Genomic DNA, 9,952 nt, shown 5'->3' on the forward strand with positions numbered 1-9,952 from the left:
TCATCTGAGCTTTTGCAAGTCGTAATCTTTTTGCTGGTGGAAGGTGTTGCCGCATTGGTGATGGCTGCTGACTGACTGAGGTGGTGGTCGGCTGAAGGCTGGGATGATGGCAGTTTCTTGACAACAAGGAACTTTGCCTCCTTGATTGCCTCTTCCTTGAACACTTAGAGGCCATTGTAGGGTATTATTAATTGGCCTAGTTTGAATATTGTCTCTAGGAAGAGGGAGGCCCAAGCAGAGAGAGAGAACAGTTAACACACGTTTATTGATTGAGTTCACCCTCTTACATGGGCACTGTTTGTGGCACCCCAAAGCAATCACAGTAGTAACATCAAAGATCACAGATCACTATAACAGATACAATAATGGGAAAGTTTGAGATAATGTGAGAATTAACAAAATGACACAAACACGAAGGCCAGGTGTGGTGGTTCACACCTGTAATCTCAGAACTTTGGGAAGCCAAGGTGGGTACATCCCTGAGGTCAGGAGTTCAAAATCAGCCTGGTCAACATGGTGAAACCCCCTCTCTACTACAGAATACAAAAAGCTGGGCATGGTGGCTGACTCCTGTAGTTCCAGCTACTCAGGAGGCTGAGGCGGGAGACTCACTTGAATCCGGGAGGCGGAGGTTGCAGTGAGCTGAGATCGTGCCACTGCACTCCAGCCTGGGTGACAGGGCGAGACTCTGTCTAAAAAAAAAAAAGCAAGTCACTACTAAACTGGGCTGCCAGGGCTGGTGCCTACCCAAACTCCTATAGAATTAACTGAGTGGCCTTATTCTAAGTATGCCTGCTTTTTTTCTTTTTTGAGACAGAGTCTCACTCTATCGCCCACTAGAGTGTAGTAGTATGATTTCACCTCACTGCAACCTCCACCTCCTGGGCTCAAGCAGTCCTCCCGCCTCAGCCTCCCGAGTAGCTACGACTATAAGCATGCACCACCACGCCCAGCTAATTTTTTTTTTTCTTTTTCTTTTTTTTTGAGACAGAGTCTCGCTCTGTCGCCCAGGCTGGAGTGCAGTGGCGCAATCTCAGCTCACTGCAAGCTCCGCCTCCTGGGTTCACGCCATTCTCCTGCCTCAGCCTCTCCGAGTAGCTGGGACTACAGGCGCCCGCCACCACGCCCGGCTAATTTTTTGTATTTTTAGTAGAGACGGGGTTTCACCGTGGTCTCGATCTCCTGACCTCGTGATTCGCCCGCCTCGGCCTCCCAAAGTGCTGGGATTACAAGCGTGAGCCACCACGCCCGGCCACGCCCAGCTAATTTTTGTATTTTTTTGTAGAAACAGGATTTTGCCATGTTGCCCAGGCTGGTCTCAAACTCCTAGACTCAAGCCATCTACCCCCTCAGCCTCCTAAAGTCCTGGGATTATAGGTGTGTGCCACCACATCCAGACTTGTTTTGCTTTTGAGGCGGCTTTGGAGCAAAACAACAGCCAGTCTGTTGCCCAGGCTGGAGTACAGTGGTGCAATCACAGATCACTTCAGCCTCGAACTCCTATTCCCAAGTGATCCTCCTGCCTCAGCCTCCTGAGTAGCTGGAACTACAAGCCTGTGCCACTACATTTGGCTAGTTTTAAATTTTTGTAGAGACAGGGTTCTTGTCTTGTTGTCCAAGCTGGTCTCAAACTCCTGGCCCCAAGCAATCCTCCTGCCTCAACTTCTGAAAGCACTGGAATTACAGGCGTGAGCCACTGTGCCTGGCCCATAAATGTACCTGTTGCCTTAGGAAAGATGCAGCCAACATTCCCTGACACCACCACACATATCCAGGATGTCTAGAGAAGGCTCAAGCCTAGATTGCTCCAACAGAAGTCAGAAACAGGTGACCAGAAGGTGAAAGTTGGCTTGCAGACAAGATTTCACATGGAAGTCCTTGTTTTCAGCTTCTCTTGAAAAATCCAAAAATCTGTGGTCACTAGACCTGCTTACCCCCGTGGCTTTCCTTTGAAATGGGGCATAATCTCACCAGATTGCCACTGTCCCCTCCACTCTGTGGTCTTGGAGTAGACCACAGTCACTATTCATGCTACCTCTCTGGCCCCTATAGGCATTTGAGAGTGATTCTCAGTAAAATATTTTCTTTCTTTCTCTCTCTCTCTCTTTTTTTTAGACAGAGTCTTACTCTGTTGCCCAGGCTGGAGTGCAATGGCATAATCTCAGGTCACTGCAACCTGCACCTCCCGGATTCAAGCAATTCGGTCTCAGCCTCGAAAGTAGCTGGGATTACAGGCATGCACCACCATGCCTGGCTAATTTTTTGTATTTTTAGTAGAGACAGGGGTCACACTAAATGTTGGCCAGCCTCGTCTCGAACTCCTGACCTCAGGTGATCTGCCTGCCTCAGCCTCCCAAAATGCCAGGATTACAGGCGTGAGCCACCGCGCCCAGTAGAGTTAAATATTTTCTAGACATGAGTATCCCACCTCTCCTAGATCTCTCCCCAAGCACCTCAGATATCCCAAATTAAGTCATCTTCGAGATCTGATGCCCCACTTCCCCCAAGGTTTCCATCTCTGTATCATCAGCACTCAAGTGGGAAACCTCCCTCTTCCCTCACTTGATGCAGTTTCTGAGCTGCCTTTGATTCTTTCAACCACTGTTGACTTCATCCACAGTGCCAGGCACTGCACTTAGTGGCTGGGGATACAGAGGTACACAAAACAAACCCCAGCCATCCTGGAGCTTACATTGGACTATGAAAGAGGACAATTACAGAAGCTAATGAAGAATTCCAAGGGCCGGGCGTGGTGTCTCTTGCCTGTAATCTCAGCACTTTGGGAGGCTGAAGTAGGCAGATCACCTGAAGTCAGGAGTTCGAGACCAGCCTGGCCAACATGGTGAAACCCTGTCTCTATTATAAAAATACAAAAATTGCCAGGTGCGGTGGCTCACGCCTGTAATCCCAGCATTTTGGGAGGCTGAGGCAGGCAGATCACAAGGTCAGGAGATCAAGACCATCCTGGCTAACACGGTGAAACCCCATCTCTACTAAAAATACAAAAAATTAGCCGGGCATGGTGGCGGGTGCCTGTAGTCCCAGCTACTCGGGAGGCTGAGGCAGAAGAATGGCGTGAACCCGGGAGGCGGAGCTTGCAGTGAGCCGTGATGGTGCCACTGCACTCTAGCCTGGGCAAGAGTGAGAGACTCCATCTCAAAAAAAAAAAAAAAAAAAAATTAGCCAGGTGTGGTGGCACACACCTGTAATCCCAGCTACTCAGGAGGCTGAGGCAGGAGAATCACTTGAACCTGGGAGGTGGAGGTTGCAGTGAGCCAGGATTGCGCCATTGCACTCCAGCCTGGGCGACAGAGCCAGACTCCATCTCAAAAAAAATTCATTTTTAATTTTTCTGGGTACATAGTAAGTGTATATATTTATGTGTTACAAGATATTTTGATACAGTCATGCAATGTATAATAATCACAAAAATATGGAAAGCTTCGCGAATTTGCATGTCATCCTTGCTAAGGGGCCATGCTGACCTCTGTATAATGTTTTAGTATATGTGGCTGGGTGTGGTGGCCCACGCCTATAATCCTAGCACTTTGGGAGGCCGAGGTGGGCGGATTGCCTGAGACAGGAGCTTGAGACCAGCCTGGGCAACACGGTAAAACCCCGCAGTCCCTTCCTCACTCAGGCAGAGGCAGGCCCTTGAGCCCAGGAGTTTGAGACCAGCCTGAGCAACATGGTAAAACCCCATCTCTACGAAAAATACAAAAATTAGGATGTGTTGGCCGCGCGCCTGTAGTCCCAGCTACTTGGGAGACTGAGGCAAGAGGATCACTTGAGCCCAGGAGGTTGAGGCTACAGTAAGCAATGATGGCACCACTGCACTCCAGCCTGGGAGACAGAGCAAGACCTTGGAAGGAAAAGAAAAGAAAAAAGAGAAGAGAGGAGAAGAGAAGAGAAAAACGAAAAGAAAAGAAAAGAAGGAAGGAAAGAAAGAAAGAGAAAGAGAGAGAGGGAGGGAGGGAGAGAGAGAGAGAGAAAGAAAAAGAAAAAGAAAGAAAGAAAAGAAAAAAGAAAGAAAAGGAAAGGAGGAAAGAGAGAGAGAAAGGAAGAGGAAAGTTATACATGTTTGTTATTTAAAAGTGGAGATGGGAGCTGAGCACAATGGCTCTTGCCTCTAATCCCAGCGCTTCAGTAACTGAGGCAGGACGATCACTTGAGCTCAGGAGTTCAAGACCTGTCTTTATGTAAAAACAAAACCAAACACATGGCCAGGTGCAGTGGCTCATGCCTGTAATCCCAGGACTTTGGGAGGCCGAGGAAGGCGGATCACCTGAGATCAGGAATTTAAGACAAGTCTGGTCAACATGACGAAACCCCGACTCTACAAAAATATAAAAATTAGCTGGGCATGGTGGTGCACGTCTGTAATCCCAGCTTCTTGGGAGGCTGATGCATGAGTCGCTTGAAAATGGGAGGTGGAGGTTGCAGTGAGCCGAGATCGCGCCACTGCACTCTAGCCTGGGCGACAGAGTGAGACTTCCTCTCAAAAACAAAAACAAAAACAAAAACAACACAGATCTCTGTGGATAGACATTTAAGTTGTTTCCAGCATTTCTGTTATGACAAACAGGATTTCTGGAAGTATTTTTATTATTTTATTATTATTGCTGACATAAAATTCACATACCATAAAATGTACCTTTTAAAGTGTGCCATTTGGTGGTTTTCGTATATTCACAAAGTCATACAACCATTGCCATTATCTAATTCTGGAGCCATTCAGAAACACCCATTTTTTTATGGCCATGTGTGCATGTATCAGCAGAAGGCACTCTTCTTGGAGGTGCAGCTGATGGGTTGTACAACCATTGCCATTATCTAATCATGGAGACATTCAGAAACACCTATTTTGTATGGCTGTGTGTGCCTGTGTGAGCAGAAGGCACCTGTGGAGATGCAGCTGATGGGTTTTGGGCGATGAGTCCTTCCAACGGAAAGAAAGCAGGGCCCAGAGGCTTGGGATCACCACATTACCCCTGCTGCACTGAGCAATTCGCAATGACTGCCAGTCCCTCAGGAAAAGTTAGTTCTATCCGGATTTTTGCACATTGGATTTCCTTCAAGCAGGCTAGGCCCTTAAATATTCCAGTTAGAACAGGCTAATGATGGGAAATGCCCCAGTAACATGGGAGTTGTAGTATCTCAATTCACAGACCTTGCAGTTGTGTGGTCCTTTTAAAACCTAAGTCAGGTGATGTCATTCCTCTGTTTTCAAAACTCTCAAAAAACAGAAAAAAGTGGCCAGGCGCAGTGGCTTACGCCTATAATCCCAACACTTTGGGAGGCTGAGGAGGGCAGATTACAAGGTCAGAAGTTCGAGACCAGCCTGGCCAATATGGTGAAACCCCGTGTCTACTAAAAAAAAAAAAAAAAAAAAATTAGCCAGGTATTGTGGCGGGCGCCTGTAGTCCCAGCTATTCTGGAGGCTGAGGCAGAAGAACCACTTGAACCCAGGAGGTGGGGTTTGCAGTGAGTCGAGATGGCGCCACTGAACTCCAGCCTGGGCAACAGAGTGAGACTCTGTCTCAACAACAACAACAAAAAAAGAAAGAAAGAAAGGAGAGAGAGAGAGAAGAAAGAAAGAATGGAAGAAAGAAAAAGAAAGAAAGAGAAGGAAGGAAAGAAAGAAAGAGAGAGAGAGAGAAAGAAAGAAAGAGAAAGAAAGAAAAAGTACAGCCAAAATAAACAAATTCTGCAATGGCTAGCATCTCACTCACAGTAGAAGCCAAGTCCATACAAAGGCCTGCAAAGCCTGACACAATCTGGTTCCTGCCTACCTCCCAGCCCCCCTTTCCCAGCCCTCGCCCTCTCACTGACTCTGTTCCAACCCCTCTGGCCTCCTGGTGGGGCGTCCAGCTCACCCAGCACATGCCCACCATGAGGACTTCACAGTGCTCTTTCATCTGCCTAACAGATTCCTGCACAGTTCCGGCCTCACTTCACTTCCCTGCTCTGTCATCCAGGCTGGAGTGTAGTGGCACGATCTTGGCTCACTGCAACCTCCGTTTCCTGGGCTCAAGAGATTCTTCTGACTCAGCCTCCCAAGTAGCTGGGATTACAGGTGTGCACCACCACGCCCGGCTAATTTTTGTATTTTTAGCAGAGACAGGGTTTTGCCATGTTGGCCAGGCCGGTCTTTAACTCCTGACCTCAGGTGATCCGTCTGCCTCGGTCTCCCAAAGTGCTGGGATTACAGGTGTGAGCCACCACGCCCAGCCCGTGCTGGGCACTTTGTTAGGCCCCAAGGTGGTGGGCAGTGATGGCCATTCAGTGACTTATGAATGGCGTAAGCCACCATACCCGGCCCCCAAACCCGCACTTTGCTAACTGTTTGCTTTGTGATGTTCAGGCTAGTTGCCTAAACTCTCGGAGCCTGAGAGTGAAGCACACCTATCACAAAGGGAAAGAGCCTTGGACTCCACTGGGCGGTGATGAGTAAAAGCTGCTGCAAATGAAAAAGGCCTCCCACAGCGCTGGGAGCACGGTCGAGGTCCACAAAACAGTAGCTATCAGGGTGATTCTTATGTAAATGCTCTGAATAATAATACCACTAACATTTATAGAACTAGGTGTCAAGCTCTGTTAGGCACCCACATCAGGGGAGATCTTCTAGTCCCTAACTCTTTCCCTAAAACCAGCTTCTGCTCGCCAAGCCCCACTGGGAATGAGGAGCAGGGGCTCTCGGTGATGCAAATGAGTGTTGACTTTTTTTTAATTAACAAAACAATGAGCCCTTAGAAGTATACAATGGAAATGTTTAGAACGTTGAAAAGAGAGAAATCAGTTAACAAGTGCTTACTGATACACTCACACCCAGCTCTACTTGTCAATAAACATTTCCCAAAGCCTGCATATTGGAATCCAGGAGAGGGCCCTAAAGGCTGTGTGAACTGGGGCGTGTTACTTGAGGTCACTGTGTTTCAGGTTAATGCAGGAAAACAGGGAAGTAATGAGGCTGACCTGTTGGGTCTTTGGTGAAATGTGCATGAAGAGCTTGACACTTACTAGAAACGAAGCAATTTTTCTTATCTAAGGAAATCATTTTACCCCAACCCTCCCCACCTCACTCCTACTTCAGAAGTGTAGGAGGCTCCCCTAGATTCTGAGCCTTAATTCTGACATCACAGAGCCACTTTCAGTTTCCTGGGGGAAGACAGGAGAGAGGAATAATGTGTGGAATCAATACTGAGGATGCTGGCCTGGTGTGGTGGTTCATGCCTGTAATCCCATCACTTTCTGAGGCCGAGGCGGGCAGATCACCTGAAATCAGGAGTTTGAGACCAGCCTGGCCAACATGGTGAAACCCAGTGAAACTCAGTCTCTACTAAAAATACAAAAATTAGCCAGGCGTGGCTATGCAGTAGGCGCATGCCTGTAATCCCAGCTACTATGGAGGCTGAGGCAGGAGAATTGCTTGAACCCAGGAGGAGGAGGTTGCAGTGAGCCGAGATCTCGCCACTGTACTCCAGCCTGGGCAACAGAGCAAGACTCCATCTCAAAAAATAAAAAATAAATTTAAAAAAGACTGAGGATGCCTAGAGCCACTGTGTTAGGTGCAGAACAGGCTAGTTAAGCAAGTGACAGAGAGATACCTAAATATATATGTATAAATATTTTTTAAATAGAGGCAGAGTCTCCCTATGTTGCCCAGGCTAGTCTTGAACTCCTGGCCTCAAGCAATTCTCCCACCTTGGACTCTCAAACTGATGGGATTACAGGAGTCAGCCTCCATGCCTGGTGGAGAGATACTTTTATATTTTATTTATTTATTTATTTATTTAATCTCAGAGTCTTGCTGTCACCCAGGCTGGAGTGCAGTGGTGTGATCTCGGCTCACTGCAACCTACGCCTCCCAGGTTCATGCCATTCTCCTGCCTCAGCCTCCCTAGTAGCTGGGACTACAGGTGCCTGACACCACACCCGGCTAATTTTTAAAAATTTTATTTTTAGTAGAGACGGGGTTTCACCGTATTAGCCAGGATGGACTCGATCTCCTGACCTCGTGATCTGCCCCCCTCGGCCTCCCAAAGTGCTGGGATTACAGGCGTGAGCCACCGCACCCAGCCAATTAATTTTATTTTTGAGACAGAGTCTCGCTCTGTTGCCCAGGCTGGAGTGCAGTGGTGCGATCTGGGCTCACTGCAGCCTCCACTTCCCGGGTTCAACCAATTCGCCTGCCTTGGCCTCACAAAGTGCTGGGATTACAGGCTTGAGCCACTGAGCCTGGCCATGGAGAGATATTTATTTATTTATTTAATTTTAATTTTTATTTTTTGAGACGTTGTCTTGCTCTGTCACCCAGGCTGGAGTGCAGTGGCGTGATCGCGGCTTACCTCAGCCTCCACTTCCCGGGTTCAAGCGGTTCTCCTGTCTCAGCCTCCGGAGTAACTGAGATTACAGGTGTGGGCCACAACGCCCAGCTAATTTTTTATTTTTAGTAGAGATGAGGTTTAACCATGTTGGCCAGGCTGGTCTGGAACTCTGACCGAGTGATCCATGCACCTTGGCCTCTCAAAATGCTGGGATTACAGGCATGAGCTACCTCGCCTCGCCTGGAGAGATACAGAAAAACAAAAACAAAAACCTTACAGTGTTTCCTTATGCGTGAAGATATTCACTACAAGAGTACGGGCTGTTATGATATGTACTGGCTCTCACCCATGGTTCCTGGCTCCTGACTCCTGTATCCCTTATTATACTCCTTTGTTATAATGTGGGGTGTGTTAGGCCTCAGGAAACAGAGTCTCTCTCCTGCCCTCCTTTCACCTTCACCTGCTCCAAGGCAAGACTCTAATCTACTCCTGTCTTTCCGATTATGGGTTTTAAAACTCTCCCAGAAAAGGGTCACACCCTACACCCTGAGGGCAGGAATGCTGATGCCATGAAGCTTCCATAAAAACTCAAGAAATTCATGGCTCACACCTGTAATCCCAGCACACTGGGAGGCCTAGGTGAGAGGATTGTTTGAGCCCAGGAGTTCCAGACCAGCCTGGACAACATAGGGAGACCCCATCTCTACAAAAAAGTAGGCAGGTGTGGTGGCGCACGCCTTTAGTCCCAGCTACTCAGGAGGCTGAGGTGGGAGAATCGCTTGTCCCAAGAGGTCAAGGCTCCAGTGAACCATGATCATGCCACTGCACTCCAGCCTGGGTGACAGAGGGAGATCCTGCCTCAAAAAAAGAACAGAAAGATAAAAAGGCCAGGAGCTGTGGCTCACACCTGTAATCCCAGCACTTTGGGCGGCCAAGGTGGGAGGATCACGTGAGGTCAGGAGTTCGAGACAAGCCTGGCCAACATGGCGAAACCTCATCTCTACTAAAAATACAAAAATAGCCTCGTGTGGTGGCGCGTGCCTGTAGTCCCAGCTACTGGGGAGGCTGAGGCACGAAAATCATTTGAACCCAGTAGGTGGACGTTGCATTGAGCTGAGATCACGCCACTGCACTCCAGCCTCAGCCACAGAATGAGACTTCGTCTCAGGAGAAAAAAAAAAAAAAAGAAGAAGAAGAGGAAAGATCCAAAAGGACAAGGTTTGAGTGAGACTGCAGCTCAGGAGAGAAAAAAAAAAAAAAAGCAAAAAGACCCAAAAGGACAAGGTTCAGCGAGCTTCTGAATAGCTAAACAGGCTCCTTCCCCCATACCTCAACCTACGCTTTGTCTGGGCAACAGAGTGAGACTCCGGCTCAAAATATATGTGTAAAATAAAATGAAAAAATAAAATAAAATATTGTTTCTAGAGGTAGAGAAGGGAAACAATTCAAGTGTTCAAAGTAGGAGATTGATTAAATAAATCCTATGAGGTTGATCCCAATGTGTAGATCTGAAATAATCTTCAATATTTATAATTAATTAGTAAATATCGATATTATCTTGTATTCATGGATAGGAAGACTCAGTATTGTAAAGATGTAAATTTTCTTCAATTTGTTCCATACAA

General features: G+C 47.6%; 1 non-coding gene across 1 annotated transcript; it reads right to left on the reverse strand.

Annotated features, from left to right (window-relative positions):
* Positions 1–3,427: 3,427 nt before the first annotated feature.
* LOC116472038 (U6 spliceosomal RNA) lies at positions 3,428–3,530 on the reverse strand. Its single transcript, XR_004248956.1, has one exon. It is a non-coding gene; the product is annotated as a U6 spliceosomal RNA (small nuclear RNA).
* Between the last annotated feature and the right edge of the window lie 6,422 nt (positions 3,531–9,952).

The sequence above is a fragment of the Hylobates moloch genome, unplaced genomic scaffold (genome assembly GCF_009828535.3).
Source record: "Hylobates moloch isolate HMO894 unplaced genomic scaffold, HMol_V3 SCAFFOLD_6, whole genome shotgun sequence".
In the NCBI taxonomy this organism is placed as follows: domain Eukaryota; kingdom Metazoa; phylum Chordata; class Mammalia; order Primates; family Hylobatidae; genus Hylobates; species Hylobates moloch.